Raw genomic sequence first — 12,135 nt, forward strand, 5'->3', positions numbered from 1 at the left:
TTACCATTTTAACAGACAAAAAAGGAAAAGTTATGTAAAGATCTCAATAAAAGCAGGGAAATTTTTTAGTAGAATCTAGCATCCCTTCCTAAAAAAAAAAAAAAAAAAAGAAATATAAAACTCAAAACAAGATAGAAATAATCAATCTTAGTACTTATAATCAATAACATCCTACAGTTTCTAGCAGGTATAATAAAAAATGAACACAAAAAAATGCATCCAAATTAGTGGGAAAATATCAAATTACATTTATTTGCAGGTGACATAATCCTCTACATAAAAAATTTCAATAGAATCTGTGAAAAAAAAGCTGCTTAAAGTAACTAACAAATTTATTAAAGTTGCAGGATGCAAGATTGCTATAATAATTTCCATAGAGTAGTAATAAGCAAGTGAAAATTAAAAATTTTACAATAGCATCAACATGGAATACCTAGTTATAATATAAAAATATTTATAATAACTGGAAAACTACAAAACATTGTGAAGAGAAATTAACAAAATCCTAAATACAGTTATGATCTATTTACAATTTTGAAGATTCAATATTGTTAAGATGCCATCTCTCCTCAGATAAATAAATGATATTTAATCTAAATAAAAATCCTGCAGCTATTTTCAAAAATTGACAAGCTAATCCATAATTTATATAGAATTACAAAAACCTAGAATAATAAAAGCAATGACAATAAAAGATGTTGTAAAACTAACGCTACCCTATTTCAAGACATTATAAATTTACAGTTGCTAAGACAAAGCAGTTTTGGAAAATAGAGAAATACATTAGTAATACAGAACAGAGAGTTCACAAGCTGGCTCACATATATATAGATAACTAATTTTTGACAGAAGTGCATAGGTTATTGAAACAAACAGGATAATATTTTCAATAAACGGTACTTCAACAATTGAATATGTATATGCAATAAAACTATCATCCATATACAAAAACTGACTAAAAGTAAATTATAGTCCTAAATATAAAATTTTAAACTATAAAACTTCTAAACAAAAACATGGGAGAAAATCTCCACAATCTTTAGTTAGGCAAAGCTTTATTAGCAAAATGACACAAAAAATGTGATCCTTTAAAAAGAGTGATAAATTGAACTTAATCAAAATATAAAACTTTTACTTTTCAAATAATACTGGTTAAGACAATGAAAATATAAGTCATAAGCTATATAAAATAGTAGTCATGCTGTTTTGATTACTATAACCTTGTAGTGTAGTTTAATATCATGGATGAACCCAGAGGGTATTATTCTAAGTGAAATAAGTCAGACAGAGAAAGACAAATATGATAATAACCTTACTTACATGTGGAATCTGAAAAACAGAATGCATAAATGAATAAACAAGAACAAAACAAATTTATAAACGTAGAAATAAAATTTGGTTGGCAGATGAAAGAGGAGTTGGAGGGATGAGTAAAATGATAAAAGAAGTTAAGAAGTACAAACTACCACTATAATAATAGTCATGGGAAAGTAAACTACAGAATAGGAAATGTAGTAAATAATGTAATAAGTATATATAGTGTCAAGTGGGTGCTAGACTTTTGAGTTGGTCACTTTGTAAGGTATATAAATGTCCAATCACTATGTTGTACACCTGAAACTAATATAATATTGTATGTTATCTGTAATTGAAAAATAATTTACATAAATAGATTTTAAAATAAAACTTTTAATTGACTTAATTAAATTTTGTTACTACAGAGAAAAAATTAGAACTGCCATAAGATTTAGTCATTTCATGTCTGGAAATATATCCAAAGAAAATGAAAACACTAACTTGAAAAGGTATCAGCACTCCCATATTCATAAGCATTATTTACAAAGGCCATAAAAAAAATGACACGCTATTATTTGCAACAACATGGATGGACCTTGAAGGCACTGTTAAGTAAAGTTAGAGAAAGGCTAGCACTGTATGATCTCATTTAAATATGAAATTGAAAACAAACAAATCAAAAACACCAAAACTTACAGAAAAAGAGATCAGACTTGGATATCAGAAGTAGAGGGTGAGAGAAGGGAGGACTGGAAGGTAATCAAAGGTACAAAGTTTCAGTTACAAGGTAAATAAATAACTACTAGGGGTACAATGTAGAACTCGATCTTGCTAACACTGCATATGATACATAGTAAAGTTGTTAACACAGTTAATCCTGAGTTCTTATCACAAAAGATCATTTTTCTTTCTTTTCTTTCTACTGTGTCTATATGAGAAGATGGAAGTTAGTGGAACCTATTGTGATAGTCATTTTGGAATACAGTATTCCCTCACTTATCCTGCGTATTACATTCCAGACTCCCACCTCTGTGATGTAGGAATCTTATATTTATTCTATACTTTTTAACCTATTTAACTTTAACAACACATGTAGACAGTACCGCAAAATCCCACAATATAGTGAAAAATCCATGATAATAATTAAATATAATATTTTTTAAAATCCTGTGATACAGTGAGGCCCTGGTAAGTGAACCGCGATATAGAGAGGGACTACTGTATACAAGGTAGGGCAAAAATAGGTTCACAATTGAGGGTATGCAAATCAGAATTTATCCCTGTATTATTATTTCTTAATTATTGTATTATTTTTCACATGAACTATTGTACATGTACTTTTGCCCCACCCTGTATGTTAATCAAACCATCATGTTGTATTCCTTAAACTTATACAGTGACATATGACAATTATTTCTCAATAAAATTCAAATGAGACAAAAATAATTACTTCATTTTTATTTAGACTATAAGTAATTTCTGTTCTGCAAAGCAACATTTCTCAAACTCTAATATGCATTGGGATTTTGTGAAAATGCAGATTCTGATTCACTGGGTCAGGAGTAGAAATCTGAGAGTATTCATTTCTAAAAATCTTTCCAGGTGTTGCCAATGTTACTAATTTGGAAGTTAAATTTGAATATCAAGAATTATAAAACACTGAAAGTATAGAAAAATAATAATCTTACCACACAATAATAATTACTCATCATTTTGAGGTTAAGAATACAGTATTTCCTCACTTATCATGGGTATTACATTCTAGACCCCCCAGCAATAGGTGAAAATCTGCAAAATAGAAACCTTACATTTATTTTAGTATTGATATATATTTTGAGGCTTTATAAACCCTTCCCACACACTTATAAACCATCCCCAGTCTTTTATTAACCTTTCCCACTCCCTTATTAACATTTTCCACACTTTTATAAACACTACTTATGTTCTTAAACATATTCCACACTCTTGAACCTTTGTAACTTTAACATACATATACTGTACCACAAAATACCACGATACAGTGAAAAATCCATGATAAATAATTAAATATAATATATATTTTTAAATCCAGTGATACAGTGAGGCCGTGATAAGTGAATTGCAATATAGAGAGGGACTACTGTATGCATTTTTACTTTTTACAAATTAGTGTCATAGTGTATGCTATCGTATTCATTTAAAAGTAAGTTGATGGGACTTCCGGTGCCAGCCAAGATGGGGTAAAACCACTATCATTTATGTCTCCTACTGATTACAGCTTCGGATTGTAATATTGTGGAAACAAGGGGAGAAAAATGGTAAAAGGAAGCTGAGTAGCAGCAAGTAGAGGGGTGAAAGGGGACAGAATAAATACTATTTTTACTGGCACTGAGTTTTTTTTCCCCTACAGTGCATTTGGTGCCACTTGATAATTGAATAGGTTATAATAAGTGTGCATTTTCTATTTATTCTCCAAGGTGTAGCTTCAATGCCCCTTATATTCCTCAATAGTTTTCCAAAATTACAGATTATGAAACGCTGGTGGCTGCCTTGGGTTAGCTCTCCAAACCAGGCATAAGGAGGGGCCGAGCAACACTCACAGTTTAAGTGTACTTCTAAGTTCTAACATTTCTGTAGACAGTAGTTTGCTTATCTACTTCAGCAGACACAGAGACATAGGGATAAAGCAACATTAAACTCAGCCTATAATTATGCACAAGGCTTCTATAGGTTACAATAAGTTCAACTAAGAATTGAACTGACGCCCTGGATGGTGTGCTCAGTGGATTGAGTGCCGGCCTGTGAACCAAAGGGTTGCCAGTTCGATTCCCTGTGAGGGCACATGCCTGGGTTGCAGGCCAGGTCCCCAGTTGCAGGTGAGCATGAGGCAACCACACATTGATGTTTCTCTCCCTCTCTCTAAAAATAAATAAAATTAAAAAAACAAACAAACAACAACAACAAAAAAACAAATCAAACTGACCCCCCAGGCAACTCATTTCACTGGTTAGGCATGTGAAACAGAAAAGTGAAATTTAATAAATCACACTTTTTCATCTCCATGTTAAAACATTTTTTTCATAAGTTCACAAATACTGAAAATGCTGCACCTTGCAAGCCTAACCACCATCTTTGTTTATGGGGCAGAAAGCTTTGCAATCATAAATTACACTATATTGTGTTATATGGTAATGCATAATTATGGCATAATTTTGAGGCACTTTCACCTTGAACCTATACATAGCTTATTGTTTCAAAATAATAATTCACGTTCACTTAGAAAATTCATTTTCTGACACAGTCACTTAATTTCAAATGTCTTTATAGGTAGATGATTAACTTGGTGATGCCAGGTAGACTGGAAGTTATGTGTTGAGAATTTAGTCTCTAATCATATGCCTTTTTCGTCTTAGAACTTCGTTGATGCTTTATTGGTAGAAGTACTGGAACTAATCAAGGGATACAGAAATATTCAGTTTTATAAACTAAACAACATATTTACAACACCCAGATGCTAAATGTAAAATCAAATAGTTTAGAAGTCAAGCAGGCAGGAGGCTTCTGAAATTCCGCAGCTGTCTGCCTCACTTACAAGATTGTAAGCGATCATTATGAGAAATGGCAACTTGGGCCCTGCCTTGGCCAGACATGGCAAAATGTTGCAAAGACACAACTGCAGATTGCAGAGACACTATTATAGTTGCTTTAGCCTTGGAAAAATGGTTTTGTGATATATAAGTAACTTAAACCTGAGACGTATTTAAGAATACAAAGCTATATTCACCTTGCCTGAGTGAGTTTGAAGAACATAAAATGTCTCAATGTTGTTAGTATCCAACAGAATTGGAAAAGAACAACATTCACAGCAATCATCTAAAAGACTGCCAAATGTGTGAAAGGAGTTACCAGTCTTTCTAGAGAGGCAAATCCTTCATTGAGGAAGATTAAAATAATTAATTACTTTGATTTTACAGTCTTTCCCTCTGATCTCTCAATTGACCAAACTCAACCAATAGTCAGAGGACAAGGGAATCAGCTGAACACTCAGGTAAGCCTTTGGGGAAAAAAAAGAACAGGTGGATGAGGGTTGAGAAAGGATCTGGAGGTATTTCTGAAATAAGCAGTACAAAGAAGCCTATTCAAGGATTCATTGTTTTTCCTTGGATAAGCATTTTGGCTTCTTGAGACTCAGTCTTCTAACCTCTAACATGGAAGAATAAAAGTCAGTGACTTAGCTTTGTTCCTTTTTCAAAGGAGGAATGGTAAAATATTCCCTAGATTACACAGAAAACTTATGAGAAAAAAAGAAACTGTGATATTTCTGAAGTGTTATAGCCACTCCTGAATGAAACTGGACAAGGTTCTAACATTGTGTCCTGTATTCATATATGATTAGTTATTAAAATTATAACATCAACGAGAGGGCTCCATAGCTCAGGGGTTAGAGCACTGGTCTTGTAAAATTATAACATCAAAATTTCTGATTTACTTTTGATTTGCATTTCCCTAATAGCTAGTGAAGTTGAGCATGTTTTCATATATCTTTTGAACATTTTTATGTTTTGGGGGGGGAAGTATCTGTTCAGGGCCTCTCCCTCTTTTTAATTGGATTATTTGTTTTCTTTTGAGTTCTATGAATTTTTAATATATTTTGAATATTATTCCCTTGTCAGAGCTAGTGTTTGCAAATATCTTCTCCTTTTTGTTTTGTTGGCAGTTTTTTTGTGTGTGTGCAGATCTTTTTAGTTTGAAATAGTCCCATTCACTTATTTTGCCTTTCTTTCCCTTGCCATTGGAGTCAAATTCATAAATTTTTCTCTAAGACCAAGGTTCATAAGTTAGTACTTGTGTTTTGCTTTATGTAACTTATTGTTTCAGGTCTTATATGTAGGTCTTTGATTTACTTTGAGTTACTTTTTGTATAATGGGTCAAAGAGCAGTCTAGTTTCATTATTTTGCATGTGCCTTTCTGATTTTCCCAGCACCTTTTACTGCTGTCTTTTCTCTGTTGTATCTTTTTGGCTCCTTTGTCAAAAATTATTTGCCCATATACATGTAATTCATTTCGGGGTTCCCAATTTTGTTCCATTGGTCTACATGCCTATTTTTCTGCCAATTCTATGCTGTTTATTTTAAAGATTTTATTTACTCATTTATACCATGCTGTTTTGATTATCAGCACTATAGAATATAACTTGAAGTCAGGGAGTAAGATCCCTCTGACTTCAATCTTTTTCCTCAGAATTGCTTTTGCTCTTGGGTTTTCTTGTGGTTCCATACAAACCTGATGATTTTTTAATTTATTTCTTTAAAAAAATTTATAGGGAACTCCAGGAAGCACAGAGAGTTCCAAACAAGCTAGACCCAAAAAGGCCCACACCAGGACACATCATCATTAAAACGCCAAAGAATCGAGATAAAGAAAGAATCTTAAAAGCAGCAAGAGAAAAGCAGAGAGTTACCTACAAAGCAGTGCCTATAAGACTATCAGCTGATTTCTCAAAGGAAACTTTGCAGGCAAGAAGGGGCTAGCAAGAAATATTCAAGGTAATGAAAAGCAAGGACTTACAATTAAGATTACTCTATCCAGCAAAGCTATCATTTAAAATGGAAGGACAAATGAAGTGCTTCCCAGACAAGGTAAAGCTAAACGAGTTCATCATCACCAAGCTATTATTATATAAAATATTAAAGAGACTTAAAAAAAAAAGATCAAAATCATGAACATTAAAATGACAACAAACTCACAACTATCAACAACTGAATTTAAATAATATAAACATAATCCAACTAAAGAAACCAGAATAGAAACAGAATCATTTGGAGGGTTATCAGCTGGGAAGGAGAAGGGAGAGAAATGGGGAAATGGTCCAGGGATTAAGAAACATAATTGGTTGGTACAAAATAGACAAGGGGATGTTAAGAATAATATAGGAAATGGTGAAGCCAAAGAACTATATGCACAACCCATGGACATGAACTAAGGGGGGTGGAATTGCTGAAGGGAATGGGGGTACTGGGCAGAGGGGAGCAAAGGGAAAAAAATTGGGACTACTGTAACAAAATAATCAATAAAATATGCTTAAAATATATATTAAAACTTTATAAAGATTTTAATTGGTATTGAATAACCAATGTATCACCAATAATTTTAGCATAAAATATATTAATTAATTACAATATCCTGATTTAGATGTATCTAGACAGTTTCAGACTCATAAAGTTGATTTGTATTAATAAATAATAAACTTTTAAAAAAACTAAATATATTCTTCGGTAAGTTTTTTCTGCTTTGAATTTGTTCTCAAAACATTCACTTTGAGACACAATTCAAGAATGACTTCCTTTGTGAATCTTTTTCCAGCTTTTGAAAGCATATCCAGACAGCTTTTACACACATTCATTATAACACTCATCAGAGTATATCATGATAACTTATATTTTTTCCATATCCCTGGCAAGGCTGACATATTTGAAATCAAGTATTCTATCTTTTCACTTTTGTAGCCTAAGTCCAGAACATATTTAACATTCAATGATTATTTATGGATTAAATCAGTAAGTAAATTAGTGATGATTAAAATTTTTTTACCTTGTTTTGGGATTTATTTATTAATCTTTTTTTTAAAGAACTTTGAACTCAGTTTTGTACTGTATTTGAATAATATATGTAGATAAAATGCTGGTATTACCAACATTTGTGTTTTACTGAAGGTCTGTAAATATAATCTTAGGATCATATTTGTGACTTGGATAACTATTTCACTGCCATTAATCTCTAGGTCATTGCCTAAATACTACTGTCCTGGTTTTTAGAATATTTTAGCAGAAAAAGTGAAGAGTTAGTCAAAGTAGTATATATTAAATCAAAATCTCATATGTCCAAGCTATATTAAAAATGGAAGTCTTATTTTTTCAAATAGAGTTGTTGAATATTAGACAAAAATCAACTATTATTTTAGATGCTACATTATAAGAAGTTAAAAAATGGACCTGCATGAAAAGATAATAATTTATATGCATGGATATGTGTTTTTCCATGAGAAAGGAACTATCAAGAGAAAGGCCTGAAACAAATTAATTTTACACTTACTACACTTAAAAAGAAAGATTTATAGATGGAGAGCAAGATGACAGCTGGTGAGGGTGAGGGGGTGGAGGGATTGAGCAAAAAGGAAAAAGGACTCACGGACATGGACAGCAGTGTGGTGACTGCTGGGGAGAGGTGAGGTAAAAGACGACTAAATGGTAATGAAAAAAATCAGTTTTAAAAAGGACACAATAATGAACATAATGGAGAAAGCACTTACTCTCATAGAGATTGCATTTTAGTGAAGGACAAATAATAAATGTATTAAAATAAATAAATTATATTTTTATTAAATAAAGAATGTATAGCCTAAGACAATTAGCATGGGGTCTGGACTCAGAATGTCTGAGATCATATCTAGCACCTATTCTTACTGTGGGACCTGGGACTTACTACTTCACTTTTCTGGGCTTCTCTTTCCACAACAAACATAACGAAAGCAAAATTAATATTCATCATGGAGTTTCAGGAAATGTTAAATGGTATTCATAAAACACTTAGCATGGTTACGTAGCAAATTTTTCATAAATGTTAGCTATAATTACTTAGGTTTGAATGTGACAGGATTTAAATAAGCTTGTAAGGGTAGGTTTAGAATCTTAAATAGTCTTCTTGTCCTTTCTATTTTTAAGTTTTGCAAACTGTAAACAACTTAAAAAAAAACTTTAGATTTCCATTTGTAAATTTAATGCTTTTTTAATTACTAAGATTATCACATCATCAAATTTAATGTCTAGTTTGGTAAAATTCTTGACTTTCACGTTATTTTTCCTCACATGTCAACTGTAAGGTTGTACTAAGGGTTACAAAGGTTATTATGCCTATACCTATTAACTTCGAGGTAAAAAAAAAAACCTCCTATCACCTTTAGTATCAGAACTGTAACTGAGAGATTCACATTGAGCTGTGGCAAGATATACAATTCTGATAGTGAAGCTTTTTGTTGGTTGTGTATGTGAGGAGAGGGGTGTTAATACTGTTCTGAAATTCTCATGATTGCTAGCCTAAACAAACAAAACAAAAACCAAATCTCAATTGATTTGTTAAATATCACTTTAAGGCAGTGACAAAATCTTAGTTATTCAAGGTTATAACCAATATATTCACTTAAACATTTTATTTATATGATATTGTAATATATATAATCATAATACATAATGTATAATATCATTATAACATTGCTATATTATACTTATTAAATTTTTACATGTGGCCATAGACTATTCCAGGATCAGTTTAATAAATATGAAGAAATTTATAAAAAATATATTTAATGGTGGCAAGGTGAGTTCTTAAAATGTATTTGAATTTTCACCAATATATGGTAATGTAACCCTAAAATTCTTCTTTATTAACCATATTAAAAGACATAAAATATTTTTAAAAACTAAAATCTGGCTGCATGATTATATATACTTTGATATACACATCTTCCTTACTATGCATATAGTTATTTTTTCAATCAACTTTACTGGAACATAATTTATATTCAAATTGAATTCAACTTATTTTTAATAATTACCAAAATTATGCACACACTGATTTTCACCTCTACCTTTCAATCTCACGTCCTTTTCCTTAGAAGCAAACACAGTCATCAGTTTCTTGAGTGATAAGACATTTTTTTAAATGCTGTTTATTTTTAGAATTGCTAAATATTTTGCACAGTCAGGTCTGATTTTATATAATTGTTAAAATTTATAAACATGCTTTAGAAATTTCTCCCAATTTAAAATTAACATTATCTGATTAAGGTTATTAGATAAAGTGGAAATTCAAAACAAAAATTTAACAATAAAAATCAAAACAAAGTAAAAATAATATCCTCCTTATATCCAGATGTGAACGTGTCTGTACATCTAATCTTCAAAATCCTTCAGCGTGCTTGAAATAGTCGATAGTGCCTTATTTGACTTTACTTCTGTTAACTCCCTGGAATTGCCGCCTACTATTCCCCTTGCTCACTTGGTCTTCTGTTCTGGCTGCCATGACCTCCTGATAATATCTTATATACACCACAGACACACACATAAGGTCTTCACACAGGCTGTTCTTTATGCCCAAGAGTATCTTCACCACAGCCACTTAGCTCAGTCCTGCAAGATTTGGCTCAAATACCACTTTTTCAATGAGGCTTCTCTTGAATCTCCTACTATACACTGTCTCCATCTACTGTGTCACACTCAACTCCCTTATGCTACTCTACTCTGCACCTGATAGGTTGACTGCTTATTATCTGTCTTCCATTAGAACTTAAACTCCCTGAGGGTAGGAATCTTAATCTGTCTTGTGCACTAATAAATGCTAAGTACAGCAGAGCATCTGGCACATATTAGGTAGTTAATATTTGTTGAGTGAAAGAATGAAGTAATTAGCCATCGAGAAAAGGCAAATCAAAGTCACAATGAAATATTACCTCACACATATTCGAATGACTATAAACACAAGACAAAAGGAAACAAGTGTCAAGAATGTGGAGAAATAGAACCCCAATGCACAGGGGTGAGAATGTGAAATAGTGAAGCCACATTAGCAAGCATTCTATGAATTCTTCAAATGCTTAATTATAGCTTCTATACGAATCACCAAGTCTATTATTTGGTATAAAGAAATCAAAACAAAGTCCTCCCTAAAATTTGTACATGAATGTTCATTGTAGCCCTATTCTTAAGAGCCAAAAAAGTAGAAACAACCCAAATGTTCGTCAACTGATGATTGTTGAGTAGATAAATAAAATGTGGTATGTCTATACAATAGAATATATATTTTTTGTAAATAATAAAAAAATAAAGTACCAATGCATGTTAGGACATTATTGAACCTTGAAAACATTATGCAAATGAAATAAGCTAATCACAGAGGACCACATATTGTATGGTTCTATTGATAGGAAATATCCAGAATAGATAAATCTGTGGAGACAGCAAGTATATTCATGCTTGTCTAGAAATAGTGAAATGGGAAGTTGAGGATTGATGGCAAAAGAATACAATGCTTCTTTTTAGTGTAATAAAAATGTTCTAAAACTTATCATAATGATGATTTTACAACACTAAAAATATACAAAAATGCCATTTTACTGTACACTTTAAATGGGTGAATTGTGTGGTATATGAACTAAATTTTGACAAAAAGTTTTTTAAAAGAAGGAAGTGATGAAGACATGAATTGATTACAGTTCCAAAAGCAATGCCCTTAACCACTACACCATGCTATCTTAATGGAAAAAATGAGTAAAACACCATATTTGTTCTTAAAGAACTAAAAAATATAGGTTACAACTTTAAAAATAATACATTATGGTGTCCAATGTAACTACAATGTCCAGGTAATACAAGGACAGGCGAAGGTTTTAAACAATGCCATGGCATGCAATATGTAAATCCAGACTTTGAAAGTCTGCAAGATGGAAGGCCTAGTCTTTTAGAGCAGAAAAATTTACAAAGCCTCCCAAATAACAGACAGAAAGAAACTCTACATTAAAGAGATTTAAGAGACATTTTAGTTATTTGTAATATATGGACATTATCTAGGTTTCGATAAAAAGAAAGACATACGTGCCAGGCTCATTTGTATAGAACAGTCTAAGGAATCACAAAAACAAAGTTAGTAAAACTAGTGAGCTAAGTAAGTTTAGAGAATAAAAAGAACAATTGTATTTTTATATACTAGCAAAGGGAATTTGAAAACAAAACTTAAATAACATGAAAATTATTACAGCAACAAAACATATTATTTATTCTAGGATAGAAAAAGTTCAAGATGAAGAT

The 12,135-nt window shown here is 31.6% G+C and overlaps 1 protein-coding gene across 1 annotated transcript in view; it reads right to left on the minus strand.

Moving 5' to 3' along the window:
• The window catches only part of LRP1B (LDL receptor related protein 1B), a 1,919,366-nt gene that overhangs the window by 327,585 nt on the left and 1,579,646 nt on the right, over positions 1-12,135 (minus strand). The gene's annotated exons all lie outside the window — the stretch shown is intronic.

The sequence above is a fragment of the Furipterus horrens genome, unplaced genomic scaffold, assembly GCF_987537825.1.
Source record: "Furipterus horrens unplaced genomic scaffold, mFurHor1.1.pri manual_scaffold_1, whole genome shotgun sequence".
Taxonomy (NCBI): Eukaryota; Metazoa; Chordata; class Mammalia; order Chiroptera; family Furipteridae; genus Furipterus; species Furipterus horrens.